General features: G+C 45.3%; 1 protein-coding gene across 1 annotated transcript in view; it reads right to left on the reverse strand.

The window, feature by feature from the left end:
- Nucleotides 1-24,063, reverse strand: part of LOC147013027 (LIM/homeobox protein Lhx9-like) — a 181,920-nt gene that overhangs the window by 104,637 nt on the left and 53,220 nt on the right. The gene's annotated exons all lie outside the window — the stretch shown is intronic.

Here is a 24,063-nt window from a genome sequence, read left to right on the forward strand (position 1 = left end):
TAAACATGTTTCGCCCCTCCAACGATTTCTTTAAAAACATCCACTCTTCCATTCCTTTTCTTCCATTCACAAGCCAGGTTCAGATCATCGTCACATCACTATCTTCAACCTTTCCAAGCACAACGCTGATGTACCATTTGTGAAAAACCGTCTATCCAATTCGTATGTGATGCTGATACACTCTCCCGACAGCCCAAGCAGTGGTTCGAGGGAGACATTCCAGAGAACATTGGGTAAAGTCCCACTTTTGTCCTGACCAGCCTCAATGCTCTGCCTCACTGCCTTGTATCACCTACCCCCTCCTGCAACTGTTTCTCTATTCTTTCCTGTCCAATGGACTAATGTTGGAAATTTGTGCCATGATTTATACTTTGATTTTACGAAAAATTCATTCCAAGAAAATTGTACAACCTTTTTGATTTGAACTCGAATTGCATGTGAGTTTATGGATCAGTATCCCACCTTCAATTCCTGAGCTGGCATAAGGAACACCTTGTATGCGTTTGTACGTTGCTTGTGTATTGTCTGTTTGTTGTTTGCACTTTTAATTATTAGCTATCAACGTTTTTTCAATTTATGCTTTATTAACCTCCGCCATCGAAGATGGACGGTGGTTACTGTTTTCACCCCTGTCTGTTTGTTTGTTTGTTTGTGAACACTATTACGGAAAAACTCCTGGACGGATTTCGACGAAACTTGGTGGGGGGATTAGGCATGGTCCAAGGATCATGCCATTAGATTTTGGACTTGGTCCAAAGTCCAATATGGCCGCCATGGCGGCCATTTTGAAAAAATATTTGAATCTTTGTTTTTGCATTTCTATATGTTTTAAGTGATTTCCAACCAAAAAAAAATAAATTTGTTAGAGAAAAAAAGACAGAAAAATTTGCAACTTTTTTTCAAAAAAATTTCGATTTTATTTGAAAAATATTTGAATTTTTTTTTTTTGCATTTCTACATGTTTTAAGTGATTTCCAACCCCCAAAAAAATTGTTAGAGAAAAAAAAAACAAATTTTACAACTTTTTTTTCAAAAAAATTTCGATTTTTTTTTTTTGGCATTTCTACATGCGCGTCGATCTAGTTTAGTTTATTCAATCGTGGTTCAATAGAGTCTAATCCGTTTTGACCTACAATGAATGGGATATCAGGTTCACTTAAGTGACCCAGCAGTATTGGCGGCAGAGGTTTTGCACTCGAACGAGTGCTCCCCCTCTAGTTGTTAATGTGATCATTTTAATTATCTTTTTGTAAATCATCGTGATTTTTTCAATTCACTATTAATTGAGTTATTTTAAACTTTTTGAATAGCAAAGTCTTCATCGTTTTTCATTTTTGATGTTAACATGTATATATGTATATTTTTTATTAGATATTCTTTATCAACCAAATATCTGGAGTTTGGAATTTTTGTTTAGTGTTCGATAATAAAACCAAAATTATTAATATTATTATTTTCTTTATACAGAAGTTCAGACTAATGGAGGAGCTAGATGACAGATATATGATGTTAACACATCGATCGGGGGATGGGGGTAGGGGAGAGGAAGAATAGAGGAACAACCAGACAAAATTCACAGACACATCACCAAATTAATAGCTGAGTGACAGAAATTAAAGAGAGAGAATAAAATTGAGGGGAGGAGCAGAGAGAGGGTCAGGAGGAGTCAAAAGAAATTGAGTAAGAAGATATCATTCCGTAGCTTCACTTTTTAGGACAACGAATATCATTCCATAGCTTCACATTTTTTTCTTTTTTTAAAAAGCTTTCATCCACAGTCTAATGGAGTACTGCTCCCTCACTTTGGAGTGATGCTCCTGCCTCACACTGAGCTCAACTTCACGCCATGGAAAGCAAGGCTTTTGGGATCATTGGTATCTCCCGCCATGAAGCTGAGTCTTTGGGTTTTTCACTCTCTCACTGGAGGCAGGTCAGGGGTCTTTCTGTCTTCTACCGTCTCCTCTCCGGCCTTGCCCCCCTCCTCCCCTTGCTCTGTCTGTGATCTGTCCCCCCCGATATTTCCTTAGGGTGTTCAAGGTCCACCAAAAACCCCCTTTTGGTAAAACTACCAAAGTCAAGAATCACTGCTCACCTTCACTCTTTCATTCCTCTATTCTCCCACTTTTGGAACAAACTCCCACACTCTCTTCAATCCCACTCCTCCCTCCAGGTCGTCAAAACAGCTGTTCACCACCATCTTATATCTTCCCCTATCCAAAACCACGATCTTTTCAACCCCCGTTAATCCACCCTAAACCCACCTTCTTCAAATTCCCTCCTTTCCTTCCTGAAAGTCCCTGAAGTGTACATCTTGTTTACCCCATGTACCCCGCCCCATCCTTCTCCCTTCCATAGATCTCCTATTGTCTCTGTTCCACACTATTTTATGCTTCCCTCTCCCACCCCTCTTGTCTCCTACCTTGTCTTATGTTTCTGTATATTAGCTCTGAAACGAGCCTCGACTTCGTTTTCAATATATATATATATATATATATATATATATATATATATATATATATATATATATATATATATATATATATATATATATATATATATATCTTCTTCTTCTTCTTTCGGCTGCTCCCGTTAGGGGTCGCCACAGCGGATCATCCGGATGATCCGCATCGTGATGTGGCACATGTTTTACGCCGGATGCCCTTCCTGACGCAACGCTGGTCACCTCTTACAACACAGGGATATGGTACACCTATTTTAACCGGGGTATACACCGGCCCAGTATACTGGTACTCATTTCACCGACCTCGGAAGGATGACAGGCTGAGTCAACCCCCTGGTGTATTAATTCAGTGGCCCAACGGAGCTTGAACTCAGGACCTTTTGGATCCCAAGCCGCTGCCCGAACCACTGCGCCAGCACCAGGCTGGTGCTGTATATATATGTATATATATGTATATATATATGTATATATATATGTATATATATATATATATATATATATGTATATATATATATATGTATATATATATATATATATGTATATATATATATATATATATATGTATATATATATATGTATATATATATATATATATATTTGTATATATATATATATATATATATATGTATATATATATATGTATATATATATATATATATATATATATATATATATATATATATGTATATATATATATATATATATATATATATATGTATATATATATATATATATGTATATATGTATATATATATATATGTATATATATATATATATATATATATATATATATATATATATATATATATATATATATATATATATATATATATATATATATATATATATACATATATATTGTTGCGGATTCTCGCCCGCCGGCGTGCTGACGGCCACGTAACTCGAATCGCGGCACGTCGCCCACCGGACGGACAATCCAGTCGTGACCCTCTCGGACTAATGCCGGGAACCAGTCACGGGTGGACCTTTCGGTCTCACCGCGATCGAGCCAATCAGCCCCCGCGTGGGATAGGGTTGCTCGCCAAATTCGACCTACCTAAGTACCCACACGGAGGGTAGACCGGGCGGTCGCACCTCGCCGCAGGTCGACTTCGGACACGGGCCACTTAAGCGACCCATTCCGTACTATCGGGATAACCGAGCGGTGTTATTCGTCGACCTCGACGGTTCGATTAATTATCGGGTGTATTCAGCCCACTACCAACCCTTTACGTGAAGCAAGATGAGGATTCAATGAAAGAAATGACGAAGCGAAGCGGGAAACAGTTCAACACAAAGCACATTTATTCACGATGAACGGAAAGCACACATATTCAATTCCACCAAAAGCACATAGAAAAGGAAAAGAAACACAATGCAATTTTACACAAAAAGCAAATGCGACAATGCAGATCTAATACCGATTACGCGAGCACACGGCAACACTTATACAATTTTACTTCACAGACGGCGCTGACAACACATACCCAAAACCAAGGAAAAGAACACCCTCAAAGATGAGGCGGGCCTGAGGCCGAGACCGGGTCGGGCCTACCCGTCTGGTGATGAGACGCGGAGCGGCGATGGTGCCTCAACTCCGCGGGCCTCGCGGACAGTGTCTGGTAGGGGGTGGGAAAAGGGGCCCCCTTGGTCGCACTATCTCAGCGCGGGGGGAAACAGGAGGGGGTTGCTGATGCTCGGGGTATAGAGGATTTCTACTCTGCCTCGAGTCCCGCGACGAGCGTCTCCACCTCGGCCAGGTCGCGCCGTCGGCCTCCCTGGTGTGCAGCTCCCTGCACGACGCGAGCACCCCCTCGTCTGCCCTCGCCGCCTCTCCACAGCTCCGTCCCCTTTGCTCCGACTCCAACGCACACGACGACGACCAACTCCTTCTTGCTTCTTCTTCCCAACTCCACCGCCCGCGAAGTCTTGACTCTCTATTCTTGACAAACGCGGTCGCTTATATAAGCCCCGTGGCTTCGCTCTCTCATCTTTGACCCCCTCCCTTCGACCTTTCACCTCGCTCCCCATTGGCCCGAGAAAAAGTGGGCGTGAATGCTTTTTGATCCATAAATTTGCATATAGCGATCGCCCTCCAACGCCCTGGAGGCGGGGCCAAATCGCCCTTCGCTCACCGATTGGACGGAACAAAAGTGGGCGTGTGTCGTTTTTGATCCGTTTTTGAAGTGGAAAATCCGTGGTTTTGTACACGCTGTTCGGTGCGCGCCCTGCACGAGTCCAACACCGGTACCCACAAGCGGCGCAAGAACGGTGGCGATGCGACGGTTGCGAGGTGTGACGTGAAGCGGCGCCGCGGTGGGTGGTTGATGTTGTGGTTGGTGGTGGTAATCATGGCGGTTGGTCCAAAATAATGATAGTAAAAGAAAAACGGCTATCCTGAAGAGTTGCAGCACGCATAAATGACATTTATTCCCACTAGACAACGGGTTTGGGCCTAACTACACATATACTTACCGAGATACCTCACCTAAGGGACCTGAATGGTGGTTTGCGAATTTGGTAACCACAACAATATATATACATATATTATACATACATATCCTCCCGCAAAGCAATTCTCTGTATGTATGTGTGTGTACATCTGAAAATCAGATTTTAAAAACGACATGAGAATGCTCAACAACATACAACATGAGACTAAGAAGGGACTACCCTCAAAAAAGGAAATGAGGCCACTTGGCCAAACATTGCCATGGTACACTCCTGGGTTGATTTTTGCAACAGCTTTCAACATCAATCTTCTTGATGGTTTACTGAAGCCTAAATAGCCTGATCGTGATGGAGTGACCAAACTTCTGTGTATATGTATGTATTTATGTATAAATATATATATATATATATATGTGTTATATATATATATATATATATATAAAATATATAAACAGTGGGGTGCAAAAGTACGAATCCATATAAAAGGAATACTGGACAGTGAAAGGTGGGGACTTGTGATACCCTCCCCCACCTGGAGGTGGCGCTACATGATACACATTTACCTAGACCATTTATGCTCCCCCTCCACTTCCGAATACCATCGGCAAAGATAAAAACATCCCTATACACTAATTGTGGTCATGTAGCAAGTCTGGATGTGATTAGGCCAGAACTGTAGGAGGAGTATCACAACAAATAAACACACACTGGTCCGTGAATTAGAGAAAGGATTAGTGAATGACATTTTGTCTTAACAGAATAAATGAATGGTGAATGTATTTGAGAAATATTAGATTTATCTGAGCAATCGGATTATGCTCTGGAGGGCATTACAACACTGTCAGGAAAAGATTAACTCAAATGTAATCCATAAACTAATTAAATCAATCCCAAACGAAGTTGAGGCCTTTCTCAAGGCAAAGGTGGGTCACACTGATCAATTATTGATAATAAGTAAAGACAGATTTCATTTTTCCTATTATTACAAGTGTGGTTTTGTCCTTTAGAGTTCAGGAAATCCTTTGAAAGTGATTTTGGTTTCATATTGCAATGATTAATTTTTTTATCACTTCTCAATTAATAAATTTCCGACTGGACTACTACTTATGCACCCCACTTATATATGTATACTAGTATATAAGCCTGTCACAAATGACGTGTTGGAGTTATTTTAGGCAAAATATTGAAGGAGACAGGAAGATACAAAGTTTCGAAGCAAGAAGTTATATTTTTAAACAAAACATGCACAAATGTGATCATGTTTTCTTTATCTTCTGGGACGTTTCGTTTTGATGGCACAGTCTTGTGTGCGTGCCAAAGTCTAAAGCGTCGGCCTCGCGTCAAGTGTGCTTTCATCTTCTTTATTTATTAGATAACCTACAGACGTAAATTAACACCCATTAACTCTGAACGCGTTACACATAATGTGCAGAAAATTTCACTTCCCTACAACTTGTATTTATCGTTATTTCAAAAAATGCTTCTCTACACCACCTCTACACCATCTCTACACCACCAAGCTCAGCTTGCAAGTTACCATCTACAATTCCAGTAGAAGAGACATAATCACTCCTTTATGGAAAATATTTTTCAGAGTTTTTTTATCTTGAAAAATAGACCGTAGTGAACACACAGTCGTGTTAAAAGAATGGCCTTTAAAACCCTTCTTAAATCGTTCTTATGAAGGGGGGACAGATAAATACACAAATACACACTGGTGTGTGTGTATGTGTGTATACATAAAAAAAAAAAAAAATATATATATATCTATATATATATATATATATAAATATATATATATAAATATATATATAAATATATATATATATATATATATATATATATATATATATATATATATATATATATATATATATATATATATATATATATATATATATATATATATATAGCCTGGTGTTGGCGCAGTGGTTAGGGCAGCGTCTTGGGATCCAAAAGGTTCTGAGTTCAAGCCCCGTTGGACCACTGAATTAATACACCAGGGGGTTGACTCAGCCTGTCATCCTTCCGAGGTCGGCGAAATGAGTACCACTGTACTGGGCCGGTGTATACACCAGTTAAAATAGGTGTACCATATCCCTGTGTCGTAAGAGGCGACCAGGGTTGCGTCAGGAAGGGCATCCGGCGTAAAACATGTGCCAAATCACTATTCGGATCATACGGATGATCCGCTGTGGCGACCCCTAACAGGAGCAGCCGAAAGAAGAAGAAGATATATATATATATATATATATATATATATATATATATATATATATATATATATATATATATATATATATATATATATATATCGTGTTAAGGTTGTGGAAATTCACAGGACACCATACAGGTCCTTAGCTCAGTTATTCCGGTAAGTACGTGTTCAGTTGAGATTTCCCCACCGTCGTCTAGCGGATTTTATTCGTGTAACCGGGCTGTGATCTTTGAGGTGGTGTTCTTCTTTTGCTATCTTTATTTTGGACCAACCGCCTCTCAACCACCACAACTGCCACCTTCACAACAGCCACCTTCTCCACAACCGCCTTCACAACAACCACATTAACCACAACCGCCCAACCACACCACCATCACGACCACCACAAAACGCCAGCCACGCCACCATTATGAAACCACAACCACCACCGCGTTTCCACCTCAGCACACGGTTGCCAGAAGCCTGGCATTTATCGAGGGAGAACAGACGACGGCCTCACCCCCTCCCCCCCAACAAATAACCCTGCGAGAGGAACAAAAAGCAACGAAAGCTGTGGAAAAGACAAAAGAAAGGCCCCGATCCAGGAGAAAAACAAGAAGGAATAACGAATGCGGATCAGCGGCGAGGGAACGGCCCCAATTTGGCAGGAAAACGCTTCCTTCGAGAAGTTTCTCGTGCACGCTGGAAGAAGGGGCGGGAGGCGAAAGGGGGTGGGGCTTGGCTATAAAAAGACGTGCTGAGGAGAATGTCGCTCTCTCTCTGGGCTCTGCATCGTGCGCGCTCGCTGGATCGCGCACGCTCTCGCAGTCTCTCTGGACGCATGGATTGGGTCGGTGGTCGTGACGGAGTCACTTTGGATCGTGTGCGGAGTCGGATCGTGGAGGACACGAGCTCGGGGAACTCACCACACGGTCATGTTTTCTCTTTCTTTCCTTCTCTGGGTTTTTGTGCGTGTGTTCGTGGCGCCAGTCCCATAAGTAAAACTGCATAAGTGACTGTACATAATAACTATAGACAAACGGCTGTAGTTCTCTTTCTGCTCATGTCCTGTTCCCTTACCCCCATTGCTTGCATAAGTGCTATAGTAATAAATGTCCTTGTGTGAATGTGACCTGTTCATTGCGTCCTTTCCTCTCATTGACTGCCATTATTACGTACGGGATTTTAGCTGGCTTTTTAATAGCCGATAAAGTAATAGGATCCGGCAGGACTTGACGATATACACCCCTCGGCAAATCGCAAATGGAGCGAGCTGCTTAGCGGCTCGTTTCCAAGCATGTCCCGTCGAGGTGTAAATCCCCGGCATTTCTGTCTGCGCGCATAATTAGGTAAATCGCCAATTCGGCGATCGGACCCTGTCACGTGCGGACAGAATAGCTGGCTGATTTTCGGTGTGATTAAAGATACACCCGTAGCTGGATTTCGGCGTTGATCCGAAAGATGCGACTAGGTTTGCCCGTTCGGTGGGCGAGAGTGGCCGCCATTGGCTAGAAGCGGTCGCCTGCACGTCGACGGGCGGGAAACTACAACACTGGTGTCAGCGAGCGGAATTCAAACCCCTCCATCTCCACACGAAATTAACGGGAATCGGATCAAGGGTTTGTGAAGCAACCCTCCGTTCCCATCAAATTCCGAGCGTTTAAATTATTCCAATACGCAAGATGGCAGTTCAAGGCGAGCAGGAGCAGGGGGTATTAGATGTAGATTTAGAAATAGTAGAATCTATGGCTCAGGACGAGAACCCCGTGCAGGACATTCCTATGCAGGTTGAACACCCCCCACAAATAAATGTAGAGTCCGAAATCGGCGCAGCGGCGGAGGCTGCGGTGTATGACACCCCCCCTTCCCCCCTCCGTCAAAATCCCTCCCCGGTTTTGGATCCCTCCAAAAAAATATCCCTCCAAAATCCCTCCAGCGAAGCCGCGACCGACCGAGGCGATTCGGCTTCGTCGGGGTCGGTTGAAATCGGCCAAATAAAAGGGATGTTTGACGCATTGATGGGAGCAATGACAGAAAATGCACGCGAAGCGAGCAAAGAAATGAAAAACAACATAGAAGAGATGAAAAAGGAAATGAAAAGCGAAATGGGAGACAAAATGGATGCAAACACACGGGATCTGTGGGGCGAATTACAAGCCACAAAAAACGAAATGAAGGAAGACATGAAAAACGAAATGAAAGAAATGAGGGGTGAGATGCAGCGCGTGGGGCGAAGCCTGCAGGCGGGTACGAAGGGCATAATGGCAATTGCGCGCAGCGAAACGCAGACGATGGATTGCAAGATCGCGGCACCACATGGCAGTACAACCGAACCGACAAGGGAGAGTGCAATGGCTGTGCGGCCCACGATGGAAACGTGGGAGGTCATGACTGTTGTGTCCGAGGAACAGACAGACAGACATGAGAGCAAGTGGCAACATGCGCGAGCGTACACTGCGAAAACCCCTAGCGGGCGAGTCATGATATAAAACCCAACCACGTGACGACAAGCATCCCCAAGCATTCAACCCCCATACAGCACACTCCTGCCCTTCTAAATGGCAGAAATCAACAGACAAACTCCTCCAAGTACCGCGGCTTTTTCCTGATCCACCCCGGGCGGACAGGGCCGCCAGACGGCACAGGCTCAGACGCCTCCTGGCTCGGTCGAGGTGACATTCCAGTGGGACTCGCTCCATTTGTAACATCAAGAGCCCCCGGCCGACAAGCTTGTTCGCTTCCCTCGGCCAGGACTGATTCAGGTAAACACCCCGAGTCCGCTAGCCCCGTGGGCGTCGGCATGTCTGGCCTTAGCGATTCAACGTCTGGCCCCGGCAACATCAGAGGTGGGGGCTCCATGTCACTTGGCACGGGAGGTGACGCTGAACAGCGATCATGCATTCGATCAACGTGCAGCTTCCACACCTTCCCATCATCAGTCCTAAGGGCCCTGTCACACCTTGACGTTTTAGCCAGCAATGGCAACGTATAAAAATGTATGTAAAACATTGGCGTACGCTAAAATTTTGATGTTTTTTTTTTTAATTTTTGGCGTATTCATAACGTGTTGGTCGTTTGCATAACATATTAGTAACGGGCACAGAACGTTTCGTTGTGTTATACATAACTTTTACGAACGCGTGCTTACCTTGTGGTCGGCGTTCAAAACCTATGACAAACGAGAGTTTAACTTACCCTTTGCGCGCTATACGTATCGCCGGCGAACTCGTGGCGTAGCCAGTTAAGAACTTGCCGGACGCCGATTGAAATCAAAACTGCCTGAGAATTTTAAGTGTCAACATCGCAGTCACACCTTGACAATTTTGCCAGCGTATGCCATTCTATGAAAAATGTGTTTACAACGCTAGGCACACGTCGGATATGCTACAGGTAAGTTGTGTATACGTTTAGAGTATGCTGGAAATCATTGAAGTACGCTGGCATATTACCTAGTCCGTTTGATACGTCGTGAAATTACAAGCATGCTGAAAATTTTAAGACGTACTCGACGTAAGGCTCACACGTTTCGCATGCGTTGGCATCTGTTCCTAGCACGTTCCGCGATCGTTTAAACACGGCGAACACATGTTACTTGTAGGTTACTCACAAGTCGAAGCACGTCAAGGTAATGGCCAACATACTTGAAACCAAATTTCTAACCGATGAGTAACGTGATTTGAACAAATGAGTAGCGTCAGTTTAGCCTATGTTTAACATGCTTGGAAACTATGAGTAACGTGCATTGAAACTATGTATAACTGGCCTTGAACCAATGACTAGCATGCTATGAACGTAAGAGTAATGTGCGTTTAACTTGAGTAGCATGTTTTGAACCTAAGTAAAACGTGCTTCTAACCTTTGAGTAACATGCTATGAACCTATTTGTAACGTATGTAAAACGCACATTGTCGTATGTAGACAAATTAAATTGACGTCTTCCGGACAACCATAGAACTTACTGAAAGTGTTTCTAACTTACATCTACCGTGTACTGGTGTATTGGCAGCGTTTAGGGGAATTGGTATATACAAATGGGCTTCACAATAAAAACCCATCATTGTTCCAGACTCCATGGTGAGTAGATATGAACGCCGGTAGTATCAATAGTAGCAGTACTATTACTAGTAGTAGGTGTGCGTGACAGTAATAATAGTAGTAGTAGTAGTAGCATTGGTAGTAGCTGTATGTCTATGTCAGTGGTAGTATGTGAGCGTGATGTGGAGGCTGTGGGGGATGATGGATCCTCGTTGCGTCAACGAATAGGAGAATACATTGCACCATTGTTCGATGTTCTGTAAGGGATAATTTTTTTCCTCATTCCGAAGATGAAATATTTCTTTGTTTTACTATTGAAATTATTAAAAAAAGACTTCGACAAATGCATAATGTACTAGTAATGAACACAGAACGCTTCGATAACTTATAGATTAGTTATACCAACGATTGCTTATCGTGATTTAGGCATCCACAGCCTATGCCCAACGATAGTCTAGCATATGCATAACGTGGGAGCGCATCGTTTACGATTACGTGACATTTGCTATCCATTGACTGCTACTAAACTATTTTAAGAAACGGCTGTCACTCGGCTATTGCTTTTTGACGCTGGTGCTCGGCAATTGAATCGCTTTCACAGCACTGCAGTCACGGCACCAACAGCAGAAGGCTCAGTGTCAGCCTCATGCCAGGCTCAAGCGGATCCCTGTAGAAGGTGTACTGCTTGGTTATCCTTGGACCCAGTCTGGCTAGCAGCTCGTCGAACATCGCTGGGGGCATTCGCAGGAAGTTGGAGAAGGATGCATGGTCCTCGTTCCAGAGTTCCACCATGAGCTGGTCATATATGCCGTATTGGCGTCGCCTCCCGATCCATGGTCTGACCCAGTACCTTCTCCTCCTTTCACGTCTTCTTCTCCCGGCTCTATTGGCACACAACTGGTGCAGTGCCAACTCGATGAGGTCATGTTGATGTTGGAAGACAGGGAGGTATTGTCGTCTCAGCCTTGCCGTACCCTCCACCTCTCGGAATGACATCAACATGTACTCACCACGAAGTCTAAAAAAAAGATGGGTTCCTCCTGCGGAGCCCCTTTTTATATACCAATTCCCCTAATCGCTGTGAATACGTCATTCTATGTCAGCTGTTTGTTAGAAACGTGTTCAGTAAGTTCTGTGGTCGTCATGAAGACGTCAAATACGTCTACATACTTATTTGTTCGGAGGACATGCTCTACAACCAATTCCCAAGCACGTTACTCATAGATTATAAATAAGTCACGGGTTCCCTAAACATTACTTTGATGTGTTTCGATGTATGAGAAACTTTCTAGTAGCGCGTTGCGAGCTGTGAACAACATTCGTGTAGCGTGCTTATAAAACGTTACCTATAGTTTATGAATAAGTTTCGGGTATGCAAATGTTACCTCAACATGTTTCCACATATGAGTAACATATAAATAACGTGTGTCAACGATCGCATAACGTGCCTAAACCTTATGGCCAGCATAGCGGAACGTGTGAGCCAAACGGCGAGTACGTCGTAAAATTTTAAGCATACGAAAATTTGAGAAAAAACACAAAGTTTTTTTTTTTTTTTGTATACCTTGGTCGAGGCTCGTATGAGAGCAAACACACAACTCACAGCAAGGAGGCATGAGACAAGAGGGGCGGGAGCGGAAGGGACAAAACAGTGGGGAACAGACACATTAGGTGAACTGTGGAAGGGAGAGTGATGGGGATGGGACGGGGAACATGGCGAAGAGAAGATGGACATTACAGGGACTTTCAGGAAGGAAAGCAGGAGAAATGAAGGAAGTGGGCTTGGGTGGATTATCGGGGGTAGAAAAGATCGAGGATTTGGATGGGGGAAGATAAGAGGTGGTGGTGAACAGCTGTTTTGAAAGCCTGGAGGGAAGAATGGGAAAGAATAGAGTGAGGAAGTTTATTCCAAAGGCGGGAAAAAAGAGGAATGAAAGAGTGAAGATGAGCAGTGATTCGTGATTTTGGTAGTTTTACCAGAAGGGGGTTGTTGGCGGACCTTGAGCGCCCTGTGGAAATGTGGTGGGGACAAATCGCAGAGAGAGCAGGGGGGGAAAGGCTGGAGAGGAGTCGGTAGAAGACAGAAAGACCACCGACCAACCTGCGGTGATTGAGTGAGAGGCCCAAAGACTCAGCTTCATTGCGGGAGATGCCGATGATCTTAAATGCCCTGGTTTCGACAGCGTGAAGCCGAGAAAGGTGGGAGGCAGGAGCACCAGCCCAGAGGGGAGAGCAGTACTCCATCAGGCTACAGACAAAAGCTTTGTAAGTGGTCAGGAGCTCAAGAGGGCCGAGGAAGGACTTAGCACGACGGAGGATTCCCAGTCGGAGACTGGCTTTTGAGGCGAGGTTGGAAATGTGACTTTCCCAGGAAAGGTCATGGCAGATAGTGAGACCCAGAAGCTTGAAAGAAAAGACTTTTTCCAGAGGATTGTTGAGAAAGTGGATGGGGGGGTTTTGTAAACGGTCCTTTCGAAGAGACATAGTGAGAGTGTGAGATTTGTCTGGATTGAAAGACATGTTCCACGTGTTGGACCAGTTTGTGATTTTATCCAGATCTGCAGTGAGCGAAGAAGCTGCTGCTTGCCGGTCTGAGGGATGACAGATGGTACGGCAGAGGGTGGAGTCGTCGGCAAAGAGAAATAGAGGATTTTCCAGAGAGTTGGAGAGATCATTGATGAAAACCAGAAAAAGAACAGGGCCCAGAACACTACCTTGAGGAACTCCAGCCTGCACAGGAAGAGGGGATGAAAGAACTCCATTTAGGGCCACACGTTGACTGCGACAGGAGAGGAAGTCTGCGAGCCATGAGTGGAGATGGCCTTGAATACCATGGGAAGAGAGTTTGGTGAGTAGTGCAGGGTGCCAGACTGTGTCAAAAGCACGTGATATGTCCAGGGATACGGCTCGGATTTCCTGTCTGACATTGAGGACCTCCATCCATTGATGGGAGAGCAGAAGCAGCATATCCAGGGTAGAGTGACCTTGTCTGAAACCAAATTGATGATTGGAAATCAAGCCATTGGAGAAGAGGAAGGATTTCATGTCTGAAGTGATGATGGATTCCATAACCTTGCTGATGATTGGGAGAAGGCTGATTGGTCTGTAGTTACAGGGATCTGTTTTTGCACCTTTTTTATGCAGGGCAGTGATGTTAGCAGATTTCCAAGCAGATGGCAGATGACCTTGGGCAAATGAGAGGGTGAATAGAACAGAGAGAGGGTGAGCAAGAGCAGAAGAGCAGGCTTTGAGGACACGTGGGCTGATGCCGTCTGGACCGGTTGCAGAATCTGACTCGAGGTTTGAAAGCAAGCTCTCCACCTTGTCAGGAGAAAAGGATACAGAGTCCAGGGACATTTGGGTGCGACTGGGTAAAGTGGGTAGAGATAGTGATGGGTTTGGGACACAAGATTTAGCTGCAAACACCGAGTTTAGACATTCAGCTTTATCACGTGTGGAATCAGCATTGCGGCCATTTGAGGTAAGGGAGGGGATGGAGGGGGAACATACACCAGAAACAGATTTGATTAAACGCCACCAGGATTTTGAGGAGGGAGAGAGGTTTGAGAGTTCAGACTTGAGATGAGAAAGATGTTGTTTTCTGGCTCTCCTGAGGGTAGATACACACTTGTTCCGAGCTTTGTGGAAAGAACTGAGATTGCCCATAGTTGGATTTGCTTTCCATGAAGCAAAGGCAAGTTGTTTCAGGACAACTGCCTCGCCACAAGCTTCAGTAAACCAAGGGCGGGAGGAAGGGTAAGACAACTGAACACGAGAGGGGATAAATCTGTGCATGAGGGAGAGCAAGTTTCTTTGAAAGAATTCCCAGGATGAGTTGATGTTTGAGAAAGTAGTGATAGGAGACCAGTCTGTAAGTTTGAGGGCTGCTCGGAGACCCTGCCAGTCGGCTTGAGTGAAATGCCAGACTCGACGGCGGTGAGGTGGTTCTCTGATAACAGCCAGAGAGATGTCCACTTTAACAAGGACGTGGTCAGAAGAACCAATTGGAGCGAAGGAAGAGCAGCAGATATTGTCAGGGAAATTTGTCAAAATCAGATCCAGAAGAGATGGAGTACCATTGGTTGAGATCCGGGTCGGGAAGTTGACCGATTGAGTCAGTCCCAATGAGTCGCAGAAAGCTTTTGCTGATGTCCCATGGCAGGTGAGAGAGGTACCCACACCTAGCCAACTGGTGTGATGACAATTGAAGTCACCACATAAGAGGAAGAGAGAGTTTGGATGAGAAGATAGAAGATGGTCCATGTTTTCGGATAGTGAGGTGTAGATGGAGTCATCACTGTTCGGTGGACGGTACAGTACACATATAAACATGAGGTGGGAGTGGAGGGGAAGCCGAAGCCAGAGGTATTTCTGGGGGTGTGGGGGAGTGAGAGCAGTGCATGGAGAGTGAGGAATAGAGTCTTTGATGAAGAAAGCAACACCTCCACCAGGACAAGGCTCAGGTCTGTCATACCGTAAGAGGGAGTAACCAGGGAGAGATACTTGGGAGTCAGACACGTCTTGGGAGAGGAAAGTTTCTGTTAGGCAGATAATGTCTGGTTTGTCAGTGGCAACCTTTATGGAAAGATCTGAAAGGTTTGAGCGAAGGCCCCGGATATTTGAGGTCCACACTTTTAATGAAGAGGTAGGGGAGGAGGCTTTGGGTGCAGGAGGTGGAGGGGGAGGGGGAGGGTAGGACAAGGGACGAGGGGGGGAGGTAAGGAGGGTTGCTGAAAGAGTGTGGAGTATTGCAGAATAGCGAGGGGAGGGGGCCGAATGAGGAGGAGAAAAGGCTCTGTGGTGCTGGGGGAGCGGGGGGTCAAGAGACAAGGAAGAAGGCAGTTGAGGATCTGAGGAGGTGGAGTGAAGAGATGGAGGTGATAGGGCAGTGGAGGGAGGCAGGTTGGTGGATGAGAGGGGGGGCAACTTAGAGAAGGAATAGTGAGGGGGATGAAAGGTGGAAGAAAGGTGAGGGGGGAATTTTTGAGAGAGGTGAGTTCAATGATTAAAGCCAGCGTACAACGACTTATGGCAATGTTTTTCAGTGTGCTCTTAACGTATACAAAACCTACCCATAACGTATTAGACGTGTGCCAGCGTATTAGGCAAATTTTTCGTAAATCGGCATAGGTTGGCTAAATCGTCAAGGTGTGACAGCCCCTTAACCAAGCAATTGGCCGGTCCGAGTATCACGGAAACCACGGCCGGCACCCATTTGCAATTGTGGTAATAATCACGCACCATCACCTGCTGTCCCACATCAAAACTGCGCACCAGCGCCGTGCGTGACACCGCCCCAGGCACCGACCTCCCAGGTCGCAGCAAATCCAGTCTAGACCTCAATGCTCGTCCATACAGACGCATGGCAGGTGTATCATCGGTAGTCGGATGGACAGCATTTCTATACTGCAACAAGAATACATCAATCATTGTCTGCATAGATGCACTCTCCCCCCTACGCAAGGCACGTTTTAACATTTTAACAAATGATTCAGCTTGCCCATTCGTTTCTGGATGGTATGGCGCGGACTTCAGATGTTTTATACCGTTCTGGCGCATGAAATTATCAAACACACTCGCAACGAACTGTGGACCATTATCAGACACCAGAAGCTCGGGTATCCCTTTGTTAGCAAAGATCGTTCGCAGCTTCTCCACCCTATTGTCCACCAACGTGCATTGCATGACCACAACCTCCGGCCATTTGGAGAATGCATCAATCACAATCAAAAACATTTTTCCCTTGAACGGTCCCGCAAAATCCACATGGATCCTTTGCCAAGGTCTGTCCGGGACCAGCCATAGGCCCGACGCCCGCCTCAGGTTGTCGGCATCCGCTTGACAAGTAGCGCAATGCTTAATCATTCGCTCAATGTCTTTGTCTAAACCCGGCCACCACAATAGGCTACGGGCGAGACTCTTGGTCTTAACGATGCCAAGGTGACTGGCATGCCGCTCCTCAAGGCAACGTTGCCTGAACTTCGGGGGAATCACCGTTCTCATCCCCCACATAATGCATTGTTGGGCCAACGACAGTTCTGACGCTCTAGATGCGAACGGCTGAAATCCAGGTGTCGAAGGCAGATCGCTCCAATTCCCCGAGAGATTGCCCGAACAACACAGGCGAGCACTGGATCGTGGGATGATTCCACAGCCACTTGCTTGGCCATGATCGGCCCACTCTGGATTTGACTCGGTGCAAACACATCAACCCGATCGGCTGATTCAGACGAAGAATGGCCCTCCGTGCACGGCAAGCGCGAGAGACCGTCGCAGTTGGCATGCTTCCCAGTGCTCCGGAACTGTATATCGTAGCTGTAGGCAGCAAGGAACAGACACCATCGTTGTATCCGCGCGGCCGCTGCCACCGGCACCCCATGCTTGGGTTCCAGGATGAATCGGAGTGGTTTGTGATCCGTCTGCAAGGTGAAATGCCAACCCAGCAGGTATTGATGAAACTTCCGCACCCCCCCCCCAACCCCCCAGACAAGGCTGAGAGCCTCGTGCCCGATCTGGGCATATTCCCGCTCTTCCGCTGACAGGGTACGGGATGCAAAACAAACAGGTCACTCGTAACCATCGTCCATCCTGTGGGACAGCACCGCCCCGATGCCGTACGTGGAGCTGTCGCATGCTAATAAGCGTGGACGTGCAGGCTCATAGTGGACGAGGACCGCATCTTCCATGAGCAGTAGCTTGATGCGGTCGAACGCTGCTTGGTGGTCGGCCCTCCACGACCAGCGTTCGTCCTTTTTGAGCAGCCGCGGCAATGGGGCCAGCTCCAAGCTGAGATCGCGTACAAATCTTTGGTAATACTGCGCCATACCAATGAATGAGCGCAGCTGCGTCTTGTCGCGGGGTGGTGGCATGTCATGAATTGCCTCCACCTTCCGAGGGCCTTTCAAAAGCCCCTCTGGCGTGATGATGTGCCAGAGGTATTCCAACCATTGTTTGAAGAACGCACACTTGTCCCTGTTCAAGCGCAGGCCGCACGCCTCCAATTTCGTCAGCACCTTGTCAATGTTAGCGAGGTAATCCTCTGCGGTTTTCCCCGCAATGAGCAAGTCATCAAGGTAGGTCTGAGCGGGCAGGCCAACGCAAGCCTGATCCTTGGCTTTCTGCCACAAGGCTGGGGCCGAAGCAATCCCAAAACAGAGTCGGGTGTATCGATAGAGCCCTTGACATGTGTTGATTGTCAACAGTTCGCTACTCCCGGGATCCATCGCCAGATGAAAATATGCATCACGCAGATCAAGCTTCGTGAAGTATTGACTCCCTGCCAATCGTGCATATATCTCATCGATTGACGGCAGCGGATACTGCTCCACGCTGAGCCCCGAGTTAACTATGGTCTTGAAGTCCCCGCACAATTGGACGTCACCATTCCGTTTCAGCACCGTGACAACCGGGGTGGCCCAGTCTGAGTACGACACCCGTTCGATCACTCCACCGGCCTCCAGTCTATCCAGCTCACCCATGACCTTGTCCCACAGGGCATATGGAACTGGCCTTGGTTTACAGAATCGAGGAACCACCCCCTCCTTCATGAAGAGCTTGGCCTACATGCCCTTGAGTTTTCCAAGCTCGCCGCAAAACAACCCTTGATGCCTTTGAAGAATCTTCTCCAACTGATCCTCCAATCGGCTTGGCATGGGTTGTACAACGTGAATGGCTGTCCAGTCTAGCCTGATGCGGGTCAGCCAGTCCTGGCCTAGGAGAGACAGACCCCTCCCTGCACCACATACAACATAAGCACGGCGTCCTGACCTTGGTAGACCACAGACACGTCTGCCATCCCAACCGGCGTTATCTTCTCGCTGGTGTACGTGTACAGCATGAGGTCTGACCTGATAAGCTTCAGGCCGTTGAGTCTACGTGCGGTCTGTTTGCCTATGATCGACACAGTTGCTCCCGTATCAATTTGAAACATGATCGGTGTTTTGTTAACCTCTATTTCCACAGTCATCGGTCGTGTGGTCGCAGGACCAACCGAAAAGAGACTCATCATTGGTTGCAGGTCCCGCCCCGGGTCGTCGAGGTCACCTCGCACAGGTTGCAGGTCTTGCCCTGGGTCGTCGGAATTGTCCCGCACATCGCCGTCCATGACCTTAACGGTGGCCAATGCCACTCGACACACACGCTTCAGATGGCCCACCTTGTGACAATGCAAACACACGCTGTTCTTATATGGGCACACCCACCGAAGGTGTCGACCTCCACACCCCCAACATGCCTGCGTGTTATCGCGTTCATCCCCAAGTCATAATCAACATACATCGTGTTAATCCCCAAGTCACCTGCCATGGTTTGGTCGGCGATGGCTCGTACATCCCTGAGGGTCTGTTCGACAGCCGAAGCGGTTTCGACCGCCGTGCCGAACGTGACGTCCTCGAACTTCACCCGCAGTATCGCCGAAACCATTTCATTGAGCTGTATGATTTAATGCATTCACTGCTAGACATTGTGTCCTGTCCCCCAGAGGGACTGCTTATCCATAGTGTCTGCCAGATCTGTGTCTATATTTTAATAGGTTTCGCGAGGTGCTCTGCAAGGAATCAAAGCAAATCTGGTGAAAACCAGATATTTCAAAATAAAGTTATAATGTTTTTGCGGACCGCGAACTGATGTACCACATGATGCGTGCACATATGAGCAGGCAACGTGGCAGATTATCTGCAATGTTTATTTCACGGGCGATTCAACTTTAAGATGTCTCCAGGGATGTTCTACCTTAAACAGCAACTATTTTGTGGATAAAGTCATTATTGGAAAAAAATTAATTTGATTACTTTAACTGCTGCGGGCGCGGTGAAGACGGGCTGTAAAAGTTAGAGATCCCATATGGTATGCAACCACAGCCTGGTCAGCCGTTCCTTATCAATCATTTAATTGGAGTGCTTTCTTGAGTGCTTAAGCCACTTGCCGAGCACCCTACAGTTGATAGCGGTACAGTTCGTGTCCCCAACCAGATTTACAGTCGGCAGTTGCTACAAGGTAGACATGAATTACAAAGGTTACGGGGTTTCTCTTTGTGAGTTTCAAAGCAAAACATATTTGTTAACACCCAATTTCCAAACCTTTTGCCGTATTAACGTGCTTTCTAAATTACAGAACCAATTTTTTTCCACCCATCACCTCACGATTGCACCTGTTTATAACAATTAATGTTTCTAGACATCTCCCTGAAACGTGTATAATGCAATGTTGTTTTTATAATTTGTTTATTGAAATTCCCCCAAAACTAGGATGAAAATTACTCAAGGTTTTTGGGTTGTATACATTATGGACTGTAATCAATAATCACACTGACTCCAATCTGCTAATTCCTAGTGTGTGTGTGTGTGTGTGTGTGTGTGTGTGTGTGTGTGTGTGTGTGTGTGTGTGTGTGTGTGTGTGTGTGTGTGTGTGTGTGTGTGTGTGTGTGTGTTCATAAAGTGAAACATTTTCTCTCTGCTAACTCCCCTCCTCCCACATATATATATATATATATATATATATATATATATATATATATATATATATATATATATATATATATATATATATATATATATATATATATATATATATATATATTAATATTTCAGCACGCCCCTTTCTTTGTTCCACCATCAGATTTTTGTTACTGCATGAAATGAAACAAGCTTTGACATATATAGTAATGATATTATTGTCTTCCTTAAGAGGCCCCTCAAAATTCGTTTTGATGATTATGGTAGTTAAATCTTATTATTATCCATATTAATATTTCGGCACGCCCCTTTTTTTGTTCCACCATCAGATTTTTATTACTGCATGAAATGAAACAAGCTTTGACATATATAGTAATCTGATGGTGGAACAAAAAAAGGGGCGTGCCGAAATATTAATGTCGATGATATTATTGTCTTCCTGAAGAGGCCCCTCAAAATTCGGTTTGATGATTATGGTAGTTAAACAGTTCATGTTCTTCATTTGCAAAATGGGAAGAATTATTGCACAAAAAAGAAATAAAAATGTTTCCCATTTTTTAGAGGACCACGAAGATGAGTTCGTAAAACGTTTTGTAGAGTATGTTATTATTAATCATTATACGCCATAGTAAATTGCTCATGTTATTGAGCTGCCAATAAGCTATCAATCATAGACATATAAAAAAAACTCACTTGAGTATTCATATCTCTATTTCAATGCGTAATATCAAGCAGTACCTTCATGATGACCTAATAAAACCGGTCTCGATGTCCGTCCGTCCGTATATCTGTTCACAATCAAACTGATTGTGATGCATTTAAGGCTTTCCGAGAGCTTTGGAGAGATTACCTACACTCCTGTACGGTGCCCTGTAATTTTAATGCGCTCTATGGATCCTCCGGAACTCAAGAATGGTACACGTTGTGTAGTCACTAAACTACGTGGTAATGTCATCGAAGTGGAGCAACTGCGGGACAGTCGAAGGGGAAAACCTGAATGATAATCAATGGATAAAAATGATATAATATGTTGTTTAAAATACATTCATGCTATCTGTCTTTTACCACATGTTGCCAGTGACGCCCGTCCAAGACGGGCACCTTTACTAGTATATAATAAGAGGTGTGTTCAAAAAGTATCCAACCTTAATTTTTCGTGCGTAAGCAAATGAAGCTTGGGAGGCGTGGTTTGGTGCAGGTATGTAGGCGATCCTAATCCGTATGCGTGAATATTTTCCCGCCTGCAGAAGCTGTCAGTCGCCGACAGACCGCCGATGAGTGAGGAAGTGTGAGTGAGCGCCGTCGGATTTTCGTTTTTCACAAAATGACGGATCACTGTGGTCTAATCGCCAGTGATCACTGTGTTGAAGAAGTTGGGATCGCTGTTCACAGTCTCCAGCATGTCCTGTGCAATCTCCAAACGGAGTTGCTTCTGCTCGATCGTTAGCAGCTTTGGCACGAACTTCGCTGAGATTCTCCTTAAGCCCAAATCCTCAGTCACAATGGAATGAACGGATCCAATACTGACGCCCGCCTCGTCTGCAAGTTCTCTGATCATGATTTGACGATCCTGCATCAGCAGGGTCCTCACTTGGTCAATGACGATCTCATTTCGGGATGTTGAGTGCCTACCAGAACGTCCTTCACTTTCCACTGATGTGCGACCATCTTTGAAGCCGTTGTTCCACTCTTTTATCTGTGTGGTGCCCATTGCTTCATTCCTGAAGGCCTGTTGAATCTTGCGGATCATTTCCACTTGGGAATCGCCAAGCTTTACACAAAATTTGATGCAGTAGCGTTGTTCAAGTTTTTCCGTCATTTTGTCAAAAACGAAAATCCGACGGTGCTCACTTACACTTCCTCACTCATCGGCGGTCTGTCGGCGACTGACAGCTTCTGCAGGCGGGAAAATATTCACGCATACGGATTAGGATCGCCTACATACGTACACCAAACTATAACTCCCTAGCTTCATTTGTTTACGCATGAAAAATTAAGGTTGGATACTTTTTGAACACACCTCGTGTATATATATATATATATATATATATATATATATATATATATATATATATATATATATATATATATATATATATATGTTTATCTTCTTCTTCTTTCGGCTGCTCCCGTTAGGGGTCGCCACAGCGGATCATCCGTATGATCCGCATAGTGATTTGGCACATGTTTTACGTCGGATGCCCTTCCTGACGCAACCCTGGTCGCCTCTTACGACACACAGGGATATGGTACACCTATTTTTAACCGGGGTATACACCGGCCCAGTATACTGGTACTCATTTCGCCGACCTCGGAAGGATGACAGGCTGAGTCAACCCCCTGGTGTATTAATTCAGTGGCTCAACAGGGCTTGAACTCAGGACCTTTTGTATCCCAAGCCGCTGCCCTAACCACTGCGCCAACACACCAGGCTCATATATATATATATATATATATATATATATATATATATATGTATATATATATATATATATATATATATATATATATATACACATATATATATATATATATATATATATATATATATATATATATATATATATATATATATATATATATATATATATATATATATATATATATATATATATATATATATTTATATATATATATATATATATATATATTGTTACGGCTGTGGAAATTCGCATTACACCATAAAGGACCCTCAGGTGAGATATCTTCATAGGTACATGTGTAGTTAGCCCAAACGCGTTGTATAGAGGGAATTTATGTGATCCATCCGGGCCGTGACGCTTTGAGTCAGTCGTTTTTCTTTTTCTATCTTTTATTTCAAACACACAACATTTCAACAACCACGCCATCCCCATCACAGCACCAACCACACTGCAACCACGCCACCTCCACCATCTACGCTACCACATCTTCGCCACTACGTCCGCTTCCGAACGGCAAGCAAAGGTGCAAAGGAGGGAACTGCGAGGATGCGCAGGTTTCCCCGCCTGTTCCTTCCGTTTGACTTCCCCGCGCTTTGGAGTGGAGGAGGGGCGATGCAGGTCAAAGGTCAGAGGTCATATAAAGGAGGGGCCTCTTTTTGGGGGAATAATTCTCTGGCCCCGAGCCAAAAACTGACTCCCCCGGCCCCGCACAGGGCAGAGGTGGAGGGAAAGCGTGAGGGAACGCCCGTTTTGGGAACCCTCTCGAAGGAAGGTGGAGCCGAGAACGTGGCGGGGCGAAGGGCAGAGCCCCGCGCGATAAAAGACGGACACGGGCGGGCGCGCGAGCGCTTCTTCTTCCTCTTCGTCCTGGAGCTGGTCTCTTCCTCTTCCTCTTGGAGCGCTTCCTCTTCCTCTTCCTCTTCGTCTTGGCTGGTGGTCTGGTTGGTCTTTGGTTGGTTTTTGTGGGGAGTCTGGTTTTCGAGGGAAGAGGTCTTGCGCCCGCGCCTTGGCGAGCGGCCCTGTCACGAAGGCACGGACGGGAGA

Source organism: Eptatretus burgeri, chromosome 14 (genome assembly GCF_056783735.1).
Source record: "Eptatretus burgeri isolate ZD-2024b chromosome 14, Ebu_testis_v1, whole genome shotgun sequence".
Taxonomy (NCBI): Eukaryota; Metazoa; Chordata; class Myxini; order Myxiniformes; family Myxinidae; genus Eptatretus; species Eptatretus burgeri.